Below are 14,039 nucleotides of genomic sequence, written 5' to 3'. Positions count from 1 at the left end.
AAGCACGTTACTTATACCTAAGTGGTAACTAACATGAGCTCTTGGCTAGCAAATGAGTTGGAATTATAACAACCATGGGACTATAAATGACCTGAGAGATCAAAACTGCTCTTAACCTGTAAATGAGCTAAGAGATTACAACAGCTCTTGCCTGCAAATATGCTAAGGAATTACAACAACTCTTAGACATGAAGAGTCACGGCAGTGACCTTTGGTGACGTGACGAGTCACAGTAATGATTCTGGTGACCTGACGAGTCACAACAGTGACAACAACGGTGACCTCTGGCAACCTGAAGAACTTGATGCTGGTGTCTCAGGAACTTCACAGTGGTGACCTGACGGACGACAGTGGCATGAGGAAGTAGGTCACTTACACGAGGGTTATCGTAATGGTCCTGGGTCACGTCATTGGTTTTATGAAGGATATTTTACGGTCTCCAACGCTGTTTATTTTCTCTGATTTATATCTCTGTTATTTCAGTTCCTTCACGTCCCTTAAAGAGAGGTTCTTCGATGACAGTGAAAAGCTCTTGATCCAAGGATTTCGAATTACCCTATCCCCCATCTTTTTGGTTAACCCCTATTTACGTCACACCAGTTCCATTCCCTTAGGTGCTATATAAGCCTGACGGGATTAGTAATTTAAAATAATTATGTCTTCTTGTGGATAGACGAAATCTTAGTGAGAGTTTTAAACGAGTAAATCAATTCTGTGACAGGATTGTAGATGAATGGTTCAGAGAACCGACGCGTTGATAAATTAGACACATGAGCAGCTCTTGGGTATCTTTATTGAGGAAGCGTTTCGCCATCAAGACTGATGGACTGACCACATCGACTCAAGGTTGAGGGACTGATTACCTCATTCTCCTTCTGTTCTTCAAGTTTCTCCTATGTATGGACTAATGAAGCCTCTGTGACAGAGTTTTAGGAATTGTTATTAACACGAAGACCGAGTTGCAATAGTATAAACTGCAACATTATTAACCAGGGAAAGGTATTGATGTCCTTATTTCATCAAGCTGATTGTAATAATTATTCTCCAACTCATTGAAGCAGGACAAATTATCTTCGAAACAGCGCTTTAGTTAAGTTTTTTATTATAGGATTACAATTGGGAGAAAAATAAGATGATGTAAAAGTGTGAGAACTTTAATAACCCATAAAGAATGACTAAGGTAAACATTATATATAGTTAAATAACCGAGGCTGGAATCAGTGCATCTCTCTCTCTCTCTCTCTGAGAATATAAATAATACATAGCACAAGCAAGAGACTGACAGCCGACATAACGGGACGTCTGGGCCTCATTACCAAGTTACGCAGAAAATATTACAACTTATACTTAATGTAGCACACACAAAAATGTAAAATATAACCCACGCAGGGGGCTTTTACAAGTCCTTTCGACTCTTTATACTGTACAGGAGTGATTTACATGATAATACGAGATTAAACTGTTTTGTGTCATTTTCATCCGCTTATCCGCTCACAGTTTCATCGCATATGTCTGCTTAGTCTTTATTCCCAGACTTAAAAGTTATGCTAGATATTTTAGCACGCTATTTACATCCCCTTGATTCCTGTTTTCCATTTATGTACCTCAGTCTTATTCTCACTAATTCTACGCCTTTCTAGAGAGTGCAGATTCAAATGACGATTGCATTTTCAAAATATCAATTTTCGGTGAAAAATTTCTCCCGGACGCAGAAAAGGGAACTGGGTAATTGGATATTTTATTATAAATAAAAATGGGTATCTGCAGAAGAGTGAACACTCTCACGCTGGGAACTAAGTAGACTGAGATGTAAGGATGAATTACCACTAAGTGTGGAGGCAGCGGCTCGAGTTGAAAATGTTAAGTAAAAGGACACAAGTGCAACTAATGTGACATTTTATTGTGGCAACGTTTCGCTCTATAGGAGTTTTTCTAAGTCGGCTTGAAAAAGCTCCTGGAGAGCGAAACGTTGCCACAGTAAAATGTCACATTAGTTGCACTTGTGTCCTTTTACTGTGCACACGGTATTGTGCCTTTTTATTTTTTTCGGTACTACTTGATTTGTACTCAACCAACTGTTGGAACTACCACATTTGCATTCATTCACCTATTGGTACTACTAGCTGTTGGATGTAGCTATTAACGTTACCAGGTGTGGGTCATCTAGCCAAGCTTCGGCGCTACCATCTGTGGTACCAGCCAGTTATTGACCCTACCAGCTGGGAGCTCAGTTGGCTGCTGACACAGCAAAATGAGGATTGTGTTTGGGCGGGGCAAGTACTGCTGTGAGGAGAGGCAAGCATGAACACTGGATATTCCAGCCAAAGCAACACATTTTCGTAAATAAGATTCCCTAAAGTTATGCTGTTGTGTTTTGGCCGAAATTACCATAAGTTTGCTGAGTGTTGTGTTTCCCAGCGATGGCGCAGCCTCCCCCCCCCCCCTACCTCCCCACCTCTCCAGGACAACACTCCATGACGGGGATGCTTCTATCAAGAGTCATGCTGGTGCATTGCTCTTGATATGAGGAATTTGGGCTATCTTTCCCATCGAATGTAGGTAAATGGTTCAAGGAACTATTTACCTACAAGTTGATAAATTAGACGCAGGTTCAACACCCGGGTACCTTTATTGTGAAAACGTTGCGCCACACTAACGGACTGATTATATATACTCCAGGATGAGGGACTGATTACTTCAAACTCCTTCTGATCTTCACCATTCTTCTTTGTACTGAACTGATGAAGCCACTGTGTGGCGAAACATTTCCTCAGAAAAGATACCCAAGTGTTGCACATGTCTAATTTAGCTAGCTTTCCCATCCTCAGTCCCTTAGTAAGGCTGAGTGACTGATTACCTCTGCATTGAACTGAAGAAGACACTGCGGGGTGAAACATTTCCATAATAACAACTCCCAGATGTTGCACAAGTGTCTCATTTTTCAACTTGTAGGTTTTCAAAACCATTTATACAGGTCTATCTTCTTATGTTCTTATAATGTGTCTTAAGTTTAAAAAAACTGAATTTTTACCTCTTCACAATGTCTAGTGATCACCTTCGAAGTATTAGCTGACAAATATTTTCTTTATTATACATATACACATCATTCCATACTTTAGTTACAGAAATCAGGTACTTTCTTCAGACTGATTAACTGAAAAGATCGATTCCAGGCCGAGGGATTGATTACCTCAAACTACTACTCTTTTTCTACCGTTCATCTTTGCATTGGACTAACGAAGCCATTGTGTGGCGAAACGTTTCTTCATTAAAGGTTCCCAAATGTTGTACATGAATGGTATACAATACTGACGAAATGAAGAATTAGATACATGTGTAACATCTGGGTATCTTTTGTGATAAATGGGTATCTTTACTGTAGACGTCTTCAATAAAGATTCCCAGATGTTGCATGTGTTATTTCTTGAGTAGCTTTAGGTAGATGTCGTTCTGATGAGGACCTGCCTCGTATGGGCCAGTAGGCCTTCTGCAGTGTTCCTACATTCTTATGTTCTTATGTGTGTCTAATTCATTCTTCGACGTAAGTCGAGATTGGAAATAAATGGTATAAAATATCGACACAATGGAAAAATAAACACATAAGCAGTATAATGTGATTCTTTATTGACAACGTTTCCGAAACATTGTTAATAAAAGATCACATTACACTGTGTTTATTTTTCCGTCTAGATTAAAGTCTCAACCTAAGTCGTCAGTTCGATCTCATCTGAATTAAAATTGAATATTTACCGCTTAAGAACATAACATAAGAATGTTAGGTATTTTATACCATTTTAATGTTCAATAACATAAGAATGTAGGAACACTGCAGAAGGCCTACTGGCCCATACGAGGCAGGTCCTTATCAAAACGATCTCTACCTAAAGCCACCCAAGAAATAACTCCCGTACCCAATGATCACTGTGTGATCTCTAGACGATACTTCAGTTGAAATTTAAGTTGACTTAGTATCAACTTAAGTCTGAAGTTATAAAAAGATATTTTTAGAGCTCTGAATGACCAAAACGTTTAGTAAATACCAATGAAAAGTCTTAATTTGGGCAACATTTTGCTCTTAGTAGAGCTTTACAGTTAAGAGTGAAATATTGTCAAAATTGGGGTATGTTCTGTATACTCGTCATTCTTCACACAACAAGCTTCGAACTTAACACCTCATTATAATGTGGAATGTGTATGCTGCCGAGTCATGGCTGGTTCACCTTTGACTGGGTCCTCATTAACGGCAGCTCATGATATAAGAGCACTGCAGTGAGCCTACTGCCTCTCTCTCTCTCTCTCTCTCTCTCTCTCTCTCTCAGCAGGTCATAATTAATTCACCCCTCATAAACCACAGCCAGGATCTCACCCCCCCCCCTCCCTTCCTCCTCTCTCTTCCTCTCATTCCACGCCATTCAAAAGAAAGATGATTATATTTATTACATTTAGCGTTTTTTTTATTTAGTATATTGTTATTCTTGATTCTAATGAGACATTGGTGATATAAAAATCTGTAAGCATTTAATATATATATTTCATTATGTTGATCTTCAGAGAGAGAGAGAGAACGAGAGAGAACGAGAGAGAACAGGAATATGCAATCTTTCAGAGCTAAAGAATTTCACTATATTTACTTCATCATGCCCCACATCTTTGGAAATACACTCAAGCGGAACATAATACCAGATATTGATACCAATATATTCTTATTCTGGTGTAGGATAGTTCATTATTCCACGTGTGGAAGAGAAATGCTAATATTATTAAAATTCCGCAGCTATTACTTGCGTACACATTATTTCCCAGGAGAATGAGTATTCACACATTATATGCAGACCATCACAGACGAGTTATAGTCGAGCCATCGTAACACTGTTAATTATTTAAGGAATATGAGGGAGGCACACTGCCTGATAGCCTGTACTCACGAGCTGGTCATGAATATGTAAGTAACGTCAGATCCACTGAAGGTTCTCTCGGATTGGATGGTTGGGACTTGCATCCACTGGCAGGAAGATGGGTGTCAGATGTCACCTGGATACAGTTTGTGCATAAGATTGCGGTCACAAAGAACTTAGGTAAGATGTAGTTAGCAGGAAAAAACTATATATTTTTTTGGGGGGAAAGGGGTAGGTCAATGTTGACACTAAGTTAGGGGTTAGGTGAAATCTCCAGAAAAATCATTGTTTCTGCTGAGTTTTATGTCACAAGTCGAAACCACCAGGAAGACGATAGTTTCTGTGGCAGTCAAGGTCATAAGGAAGTGTTGGAAGGTCAGAAGACGTCACCAGAAAACCAATACTTTCTGCCCTGCTGTCTTTCGCCTTCCTTAGTGTAAGAATGTATGATATTTGAGAGGCACTTTTGACTAGAGGTCCCAGCAATAAGTACCTCAGCACCTCGCAGACGCGCGGCTGCTGGAATTTATGCACAAGTTTATTGGCAGCGTCTCCCACAGGAAAGCATCCCGGAGAGTTTTATGACATAGCGAGGGCGAGAATGAGGCTCAAAGCGGCCGTAAAGTATGCCCATTAATGCTCCAGACTCGTGTCTAGGCTTCAGTAGCTGCTGCCACATCTGCACCAACACACCTGTTCCAGAACCCTACAGCAGCACCCATAGCTGGTCCAGCACCTACGTCTACAACCACACCTGCTGCAGGATACGTGCCTCGCTGATATCAGTCAACTTCGCCCGCTGATAGTGTAGTTATTGAGCTATCGCGGACCTTCATAGTGGATTTTTTTTGCAAAACTTTTTTAATAACACGCTGGTTGGTCAAATTTATCTAAGTTTTCCCTCTCTGTTTTCTTTTTATTCTAATTTGGATATTGATATTTAAGAAGCAGTAAAACCAACAGGAACTAAGTGCTCTATTAAATATAATAATAATAATATAAAAATAATGGTATTTTAATTATCTTAAGTAAAAGAACACAAGTGTAATTAATGCAATATTTTATTGAGGCAACGTTTCGCTCTTCAGGAGCTTCAAGCCGATACAAACAATGCAGGGACACAGAGGTTATATATAAGTATATAGAGAAGTGCAAAGCATAATCTTTGTAGTACTAGTAGCAGTTGTAGTACTTGTAGTAGCAGTAGTAGTAGCAGCAGCAATGTGATGACAGGGTTTATTATTTCGAGGAGAATACTTGCTGCTTTTATACTGTTTAATTGTGTTAGAAATAACAATTAATAATGATTCAAGGCATTACGAAATTAGTTCCTTTAATTACTAAGCGGCCGTCATTGCATTTCATCAGGTGGTTGGTGGAATTCCGGTGTTGTATGCAGGCGTTGTTCAAGTTATCGTTCCTTCATGCATTAATGTGTTCATAGAGACGTGTTTCCAGGTTTATTGGTTCGCCTATGTATATTCTGTCACAGCCTCCACATGGGATAGTATGAACCTCAACGTTGATTAGTTCAAGGTTCTTCAATTTCGTCCTAGTTAGACTATTAGACTAGATGCGTTGGTGACTCTAGTGTTAGCTTGCTCTAGTACTTTAGAGACGTTCAATTCGACCTGGCGGTAGGGAAGGATTGTAACTTGTTAGAAGTGGTGTTGGTGCATGGAGACGTATTATAACAGGAGAGATACCATAACGTGCTAGGAGGAGAGATACTGTGACATGCTGGGAGGAGAGATACTGTGACATGCTGGGAGGAGAGATGATATAACATTCCACCATCCTCTCAGAATACTGCAACTATTCACGGATAAAATACTGTTACCATCCTCCCATAACACTGTTATCATCCTCCCATGACACTGTTACCATCTTCCATAACACTGTTACCATCCTCCCATAACACTGTTACCATCCTCCCATGACACTGTTACCATCCCTCCATAACACTGTTACCATCCCTCCATAACACTGTTACCATCCCTCCATAACACTGTTACCATCCTTCCATAACACTGTTACCATCCTTCCATAACACTGTTACCATCCTTCCATAACACTGTTACCATCCTTCCATAACACTGTTACCATCTATAACACTGTAACCATCCTCCCATAGCACTGTCACCATCCTCCCATAGCACTGTCACCATCCTCCCATAGCACTGTCACCATCTTCCCATAGCACTCACCATCTTCCCATAACACAACCAACCGGACCTGTGTTCGATTCCAGGGCTGGGTGAGACGTATAGGCAAGTGTCTTTACACCAACCCTTCTTCGCCTGGGTATTAGTTGACTGAGTGGCACAAACAGTCGACTAACACCCAGTCTTAGATAAACTGGGTCTTGAAATGGGTTAGCTAAATTAGCTGAGGTTGATTTACAACACTGTAAATAAGCAGAGACTGGATGAAATCTCATAAATGTAAGTGAGCTGAGTTTGTTAAGAACTCGAAATATGTAAAAGAAACTTAGGTAGAAAAATGGCTTTCTGCATGTAAATGAGCCGAGGTTGGACAAAATTTTTTCAGTTGTTAATGAGGTGAGATAGAATAACAGTTCTTAATTGTAAATGAACTGTGGTAGCATAAAATGAGTTGTAAATGAGCTGAGGCAGAACAAAATTAATTGTAAATGAGCTGACTAGGACAAAATTAATTGTAAATGAGCTGAGGCAGGACAAAATGAATTGTGAATTCATTGTAAATCTCTCCCTCCCTCTTTCTCTCTCTCCCTCTCCACTCTCTCTCTCCCCCCCTCTCTCGCTCCCCTCTCTCTCTCTCCCCCCCTCTCTCTCTCTCCCCCCCCTCTCTCTCCCCCCTTCTCTCTCTCTCCCCCCTTCTCTCTCTCTCCCCCTCTCTCTCTCTCCCTCTCTCTCCCCCTCTCTCTCTCCCCCTCTCTCTCTCCCCCTCTCTCTCTCCCCCTCTTTCCCCCCTCTCTCTCCCCCTCTCTCTCTCTCCCCCTCTCTCTCCCCCTCTCTCCCCATGGCATGCTGGCACTTGCCTACAAACTTTACCCATTCCCGTCTTAGCGACACAGTTCTTCCCTATTTCACGTGAGTCCACGCTAATTATAACGAGAAATATTAACCAATTAACAGAATAAGTGAATGATCCTTAGAAACCGAGGCGCCCGAATATCAAAACATTAATAATAATTGTCTACATCATGGAGGGTGGAGAGTGCCAAACATGATAATCTCTCGATAAGCAGACGGAGGATAGAGAGACTACCACTCCTTACGCTGAATGACACACGGTGTTATCGCTTCAATAATATTGCAGACGTAATGAAGATTTTGACGTTTAACAGCCGCCATTTAGCAGACAGCCGACAGCTTCAGAGATTTTGTTGGAGCCGCCTGCATCTTCCAGTCATCATTAAGACCAGTGATCAATTCAAAGTTTGAAAATCTTTGGTGATCTATCCGCTCGAGTGTCGGTTTAAATACCTCTTGCACTTTACAAATTATATCAATTTATGGTGTGATGTTATACTGCAATGTTCAGATATTTTCTTTTTATCCATTAATCCAGTCTCGTTATAGTGTTATCTCTAAACTCTTGTTTGGTCAACACGAAGTCGACTCATGAAGGAACGCCGTCCAGCGAAGTAAATAACGAGTTCTTGGATGATGACACACTGGATAGCACTACGGAGTCTTTCCTAGAGGAAAATACGAGAGATATAGGGGAGGGTTTAGGTTTGTTTTTAAACCCTCTTCTAATGTGAACTAATTTATCTCGAGTATCAGTTCATGGAGGATATGAGTGTTGCTTTACCAGGAACATAAGTCGTTGATCCAGTTAACAGTACTCTCCAACGCCATCGATCTACTTATAGGAAAAAAGAATATCTGAAATCAGGATGAAGGAAACCCGGATTCCAAACACTGTCCCTCCCATAGTGCACATACTATTTGCAATATTTCACGCTCTTCAACAGTCTCATACTCAAGGTTTAAGACATCTTTATAAAGTCTTATCCTGATTGAGTGTTTTCTTTCCCTACTACCTCTTTCAGATATTTTTAGACTCGTTCAAAAAATACATATGTATAGTGAATACACCAGTTCAATGTCCACTATTTAAAATAGTGGAAGTCGAACTAGGAAGGACGGAAGAGAAAACGCAGTGATACTCAAAATATATTTTATTCATTGGAGAGCCAATGCATAGATGTGTTATCAAAAATTAAGATAAAAAATCCATCGATTCACTAGGATACATTAATATTAACTAAAAAAAAGTGCAGTTTTGTACACAAGACAAAAACACAGGTGGATGCATACACAAAGCACGTAGAGAGATACCACACAAGAATACGTAATAACATAGGGTTACTTTCATGTGTAAACCATGGAAATGCAGACGAGAAAAGCATGATAATATCTACATAACACAACACTAGCATATATACAACACGGGAAGACAAGCAAATCACAAAGGAGCATTACGTACTGTTATGAAGACAGGGATACATGCACAACAACACTAGGGTATCTGCTGTCAAGAGGGATGTATCTACCTGATGCAGTGTTTCCTGTCCTCCAGTGTTATCGGGCTGATTTCCATTAACATCTCATAGGGCATATTCAATAGCTCCGGGACTAGTTGCAAACCTTTTCACTTTCTCTAATTTCTTGACGTGCTTCACGAGGTGTGGGTTCCAAGCTCGTGCTGCATACTCCAGTATGGGCCTGACTCCACGGTGTACAGTGTGGTGAATGACTCCTTACTTAGGTGTCGAAACTATTCTTAGGTTTGTCAGGCCCCCATAAGCTGCAGCGGTTATTTGGTTGATGTGCATCTCAAGAGATGTGCTCGGTATGATACTCACCCCAAGATCATTTTTCCCGAGTGAGGTTTGCAGCCTTTGACCCCGTAGCATGTACTCCGCCTGCGGTCTTCTTTGACCTTCCCCTTTCTTCACGACTTTGCTCTTGGTGGGTTAAACTGCAGGTGCCATTTGCCGGACCAAGTCTGCATCCTGTTCAGATCCTTTTGTAGTCGTACCTGATCCCAGTCTTCTTTAATTCTCCGCATTAGCGTCTCATCGTCTGCGAACAGGGACACCTGTGAATCTATCCCTTCCATCATGATATTCACGTATCGTTGAACGAGAGAGAGAGTGTGTGTGTGTGTGTGTGTGTGTGTGTGTGTGTGTAAAATGCGTAAGCAATGTTTATACACTGAGAGATATACACCTCTTTGTATATACCCAGTGTGGTTGGTTGCTTAATTGGGTTTAGGCCCATCGACTACAAGAGTCTCTCAGTTAGATATATGTATACTGTTCACTACAGTGAAGTATAACATAATCTATAAAATAGAGATTAAAGTAAGCTCTCATCATACATTCATTCAGAAATAAATCTCGGTGTATATAACCTTGAATGATAATTAAGACACGTGTGCAACAATTAGGGATCTTTTTTCTGAAACGCTTCGCCTACGCAGTAGGCTTCAATTGAATATAGAGGCAGTAGAAGCATTAGAGATGTAGACACAATATTATCAGTCCATCACCCTCGAAGACCTAGTCTTGAGGTATCAGTCCCTCAGCCTGGAGAAGAGTTCATCTCCATAGTCTGGAACAATGTGAAGCTGAACCAACAGAATACCATTATGATACTCAAATAACCTTGAATGTTGAGTCTGACAGAGGAATGAGAACCACAAAGGCAATTAATAATTTTTGAAATTTAAAGTTCTAAACAGAATGCATTGAAGGTGTTCACTTGTACGTTTTCAATCCTTCAGTGACAAAAAGTAATTAAAGTTATGCGAATTTATCCATCTCATAACACTGTTCTGTGGTGATCCTTAGTTTTTAAATTGGGTGTAAAAAAAAACAAGACTGCCATCCCCACGAGCCCCTTTGGGGCGGGGCAGATGGCAGACCAGAGGCCTAGCTTTTCCCTACGAGCCCCGTAAGGGCGGGGACTGTGGCTAGGCCTGGGGACAGTTGGTCCCAAAGATGAGGGGGTACTTGTACCTCCTCCCATGGGAGACTTAGGTCTCGAGACACTCCCCAGATAGGGAGCCAAGGCCGGGTCACCACTACTTGGAAAAGACCCGGGCCGGGAGCGTACCGGCGAATAAAAAAAAAAAAATATTTGTTGGCCGGTAGACCCGCGGATGTTGAAACATAAATTATTTAATGAAATAACATAGTTTTAATAATCATAACGTCTATATTCTCACGTTGAAAACTAGCAGTAAAACATTCCAGTCATCGTCGAGGAAAATCAGTTTCTGGAGACTGTCCTGTTTCCCGACAAACAAAACACTACCTATCGAAATTCTTAGACAAGGTAAATTATTTCATAAGGAAATTCTAGCAAGGTTGTTGGGATGGAGTCGTCACACAGGAACAACTGAAGTAGCATGGAAGGTTCAGAATTTAAGCTGGTAGTGATTTACTCTCGAAAATATATGAGAGCGGCTCCGCCAAGTTGATTCTCCTACATGTCCAGTTGTGCTCTATATTTAAAGCTTGGTATATGTATGCGCAGTCACTGAACTTAATAAACGACTTAGGTACACATGACTACATAAATATCCCCTAATCACATGTGACATAGACTAAGAACATAACATAAAAAGGGGGAACACTGCAGGAGACCTACTGGCCCATAGCTCAGTGGTGACGTGTACTTAGCTCAGTGGTGACGTGTACTTAGCTCTGTGAAGACCTGTTTGTGTGCTCTCTGTGAATCTGAACCAGGATGCCCTCTCTTGAGCAACTTTACCAGCAGCTGAGAGAAGAGCTCAGAGTTGCTAAGATGGAGATACGGCGATTAACGGAGGAGAACAAGAGGATTAGTAGTAATCCTCCTGTTGTGAGTCCCCAGGTTAAGAGGGGAGCTTGGTCAGTGGCCGGGCAACATGGAACCAAGCTGAAGATCAAGAAAACGGTTGGAGAGGCAGAAACAACGAGAAACCAGAAGACTACCGTGGAAACTTCCAACCCATTCTCGGTGCTACCTGACGAATGTGAGTGTTCTACTGGGAATGCCACAACGAGCACCAAAGAAGCATTGGCAGACGTGAGTGAGACATCCCTAGAAACCCCAACGAAGACCATCGAGAACGTCTTGACGAATTCTACAAGTGGTGTAATGCTACCTGGCGAATGTGAGTCGATTACTCGGAGCATCACGACGGACGACGCCAAGGAAGGTAAAAACATTGTTGTTGTTGGGGATAGCCAGATTAGGTACAGGGATAGGGCATTCTGCTTGAAGGATAGGAGTAGGAGGCAGAGAGTGTGTTTTCCTGGGGCTGGGATGAAGGATATTGTTAGCCGTCTGGATGACATCATGAGAGGTAATGGGAGCAATCCTATTATCTGTCTCAGTGCTGGAGGCAACGATGTTGGCAGACGTAGGAGTGAGGACCTGATTAGCAGGTATAGGTCAGCAATAGAGATAACTAGGAGGAAGGATGGGAAACCTGTCATATGTGGCATTTTGCCAAGGAGAGGAGTTGGAAATGAATGGTTGTCCAGAGCAATTGGTGTCAATTGCTGGCTGGACAAATACTGTAAGGAAAATGCGGTAACATTCATTGACAACTGGGACCTCTTCTATGGCAGAAATGACATGTATGCCATGGATGGGGTTCACGTATCTAGGTGTGGGGTGGGAGCACTGGCCAACGCAGTGGAGGGAGCTGTTAGGTATTTAAACTAGGAATAGTTAGTGGTATGGGTTTTTGCGGGAAAACTGTGAAGTCTCAGGGTAGTAATATGAGTACTAGGAGAACTAGTAATAGGCAAAATAAGGTGGATATTGGAAAGCAAGTGGCACTAATTGACAAGGACAGTAACAGGTTTAGTGGAATAACAGAAAGGAGCAGGAAGGGTAAAGAGAGAGGAGGGTCTTTAAGTATTTATTACACAAATAGTCGCAGTGCTAGGAATAAGATAGACGAGTTGAGACTAGTTGCTAGTGCAGGTAACATAGATGTATTTGCCATTACTGAGACGTGGTTTAATTCAAAAAGTCGGGACATGCCTGCAGAATGTCACATTCAGGGTTTTAAACTGTTCCAAGTAGATAGAAGTATCGGGAAGGGGGGTGGGGTAGCACTGTATGTCCGAGATCGCTTGAACTGTTGCATAAAAACGGGTATTAAGTCTGAAGTAACACATACAGAGTCTGTTTGGATAGAATTTTCAGAGGGGCATGAAAAGTTAATTTTAGGTGTGATATACCGTCCCCCAAATTTAGATAGGGACCAGGGGAGACTACTATGGGAGGAAATTGCTAGGGCCACAAGGCACGATAATGTGGTAATTCTAGGAGACTTTAACTTTAGTCATATTGATTGGAATTTCTTGACTGGGAATTTAGAATCATACGACTTCTTAGAAGTAGTTCAGGATTGTTTTTTGATGCAGTTTGTGACAGAACCTACAAGGGGTAATAACCTGCTTGACTTAGTTCTGGCAAACAATGAATCCCTTGTTAATAATTTAGAAGTTTCAGAGGAACTGGGTGCTAGCGACCACAAATCAATTACATTTAGAATTGAATGGAAGTATGATAGTAGGGATAACTCAGTAACAGTTCCAGATTTTCGCTTAGCAGATTACGATGGGCTTAGAGAACACTTATCATCTGTTGACTGGGGTAACGAAGAGAGCTATCAGTATGACAGTTTTCTGAACACAATACATGCTGCTCAAAGAACGTTTATCCCTTATAAAGAAATTAGATCAAATAAAAATGACCCAAAGTGGATGAATAATAGGCTGAAATATCTACTAGGGCATAAGAAAGGAATTTATAGGCGTATCAAAAGAGGCGAGGGTCATCTTATGAATCAGTATATTGACATTAAGAGGGACATTAAAAAGGGGATAAGAAAAGCTAAAAGGGACTATGAAATTAAAGTTGCTAGGGATTCTAAAACTAACCCAAAAAGTTTTTTCCAGGTATATAGAACAAAAGTCAGAGATAAGATAGGTCCCCTTAAAAATAACTATGGGCATCTTACTGACAAAGAGAATGAAATGTGCTCGATTTTAAATAATTATTTTCTCTCGGTTTTTACACAGGAAGACACTAATAATATTCCCGTAATTAATTTTTATAGTGGGCCAGAAGAAGAAAAATT

The sequence above is a fragment of the Cherax quadricarinatus genome, chromosome 77 (genome assembly GCF_038502225.1).
Source record: "Cherax quadricarinatus isolate ZL_2023a chromosome 77, ASM3850222v1, whole genome shotgun sequence".
NCBI lineage: Eukaryota > Metazoa > Arthropoda > Malacostraca > Decapoda > Parastacidae > Cherax > Cherax quadricarinatus.
Note: the sequence above shows the minus strand (reverse complement) of the source record.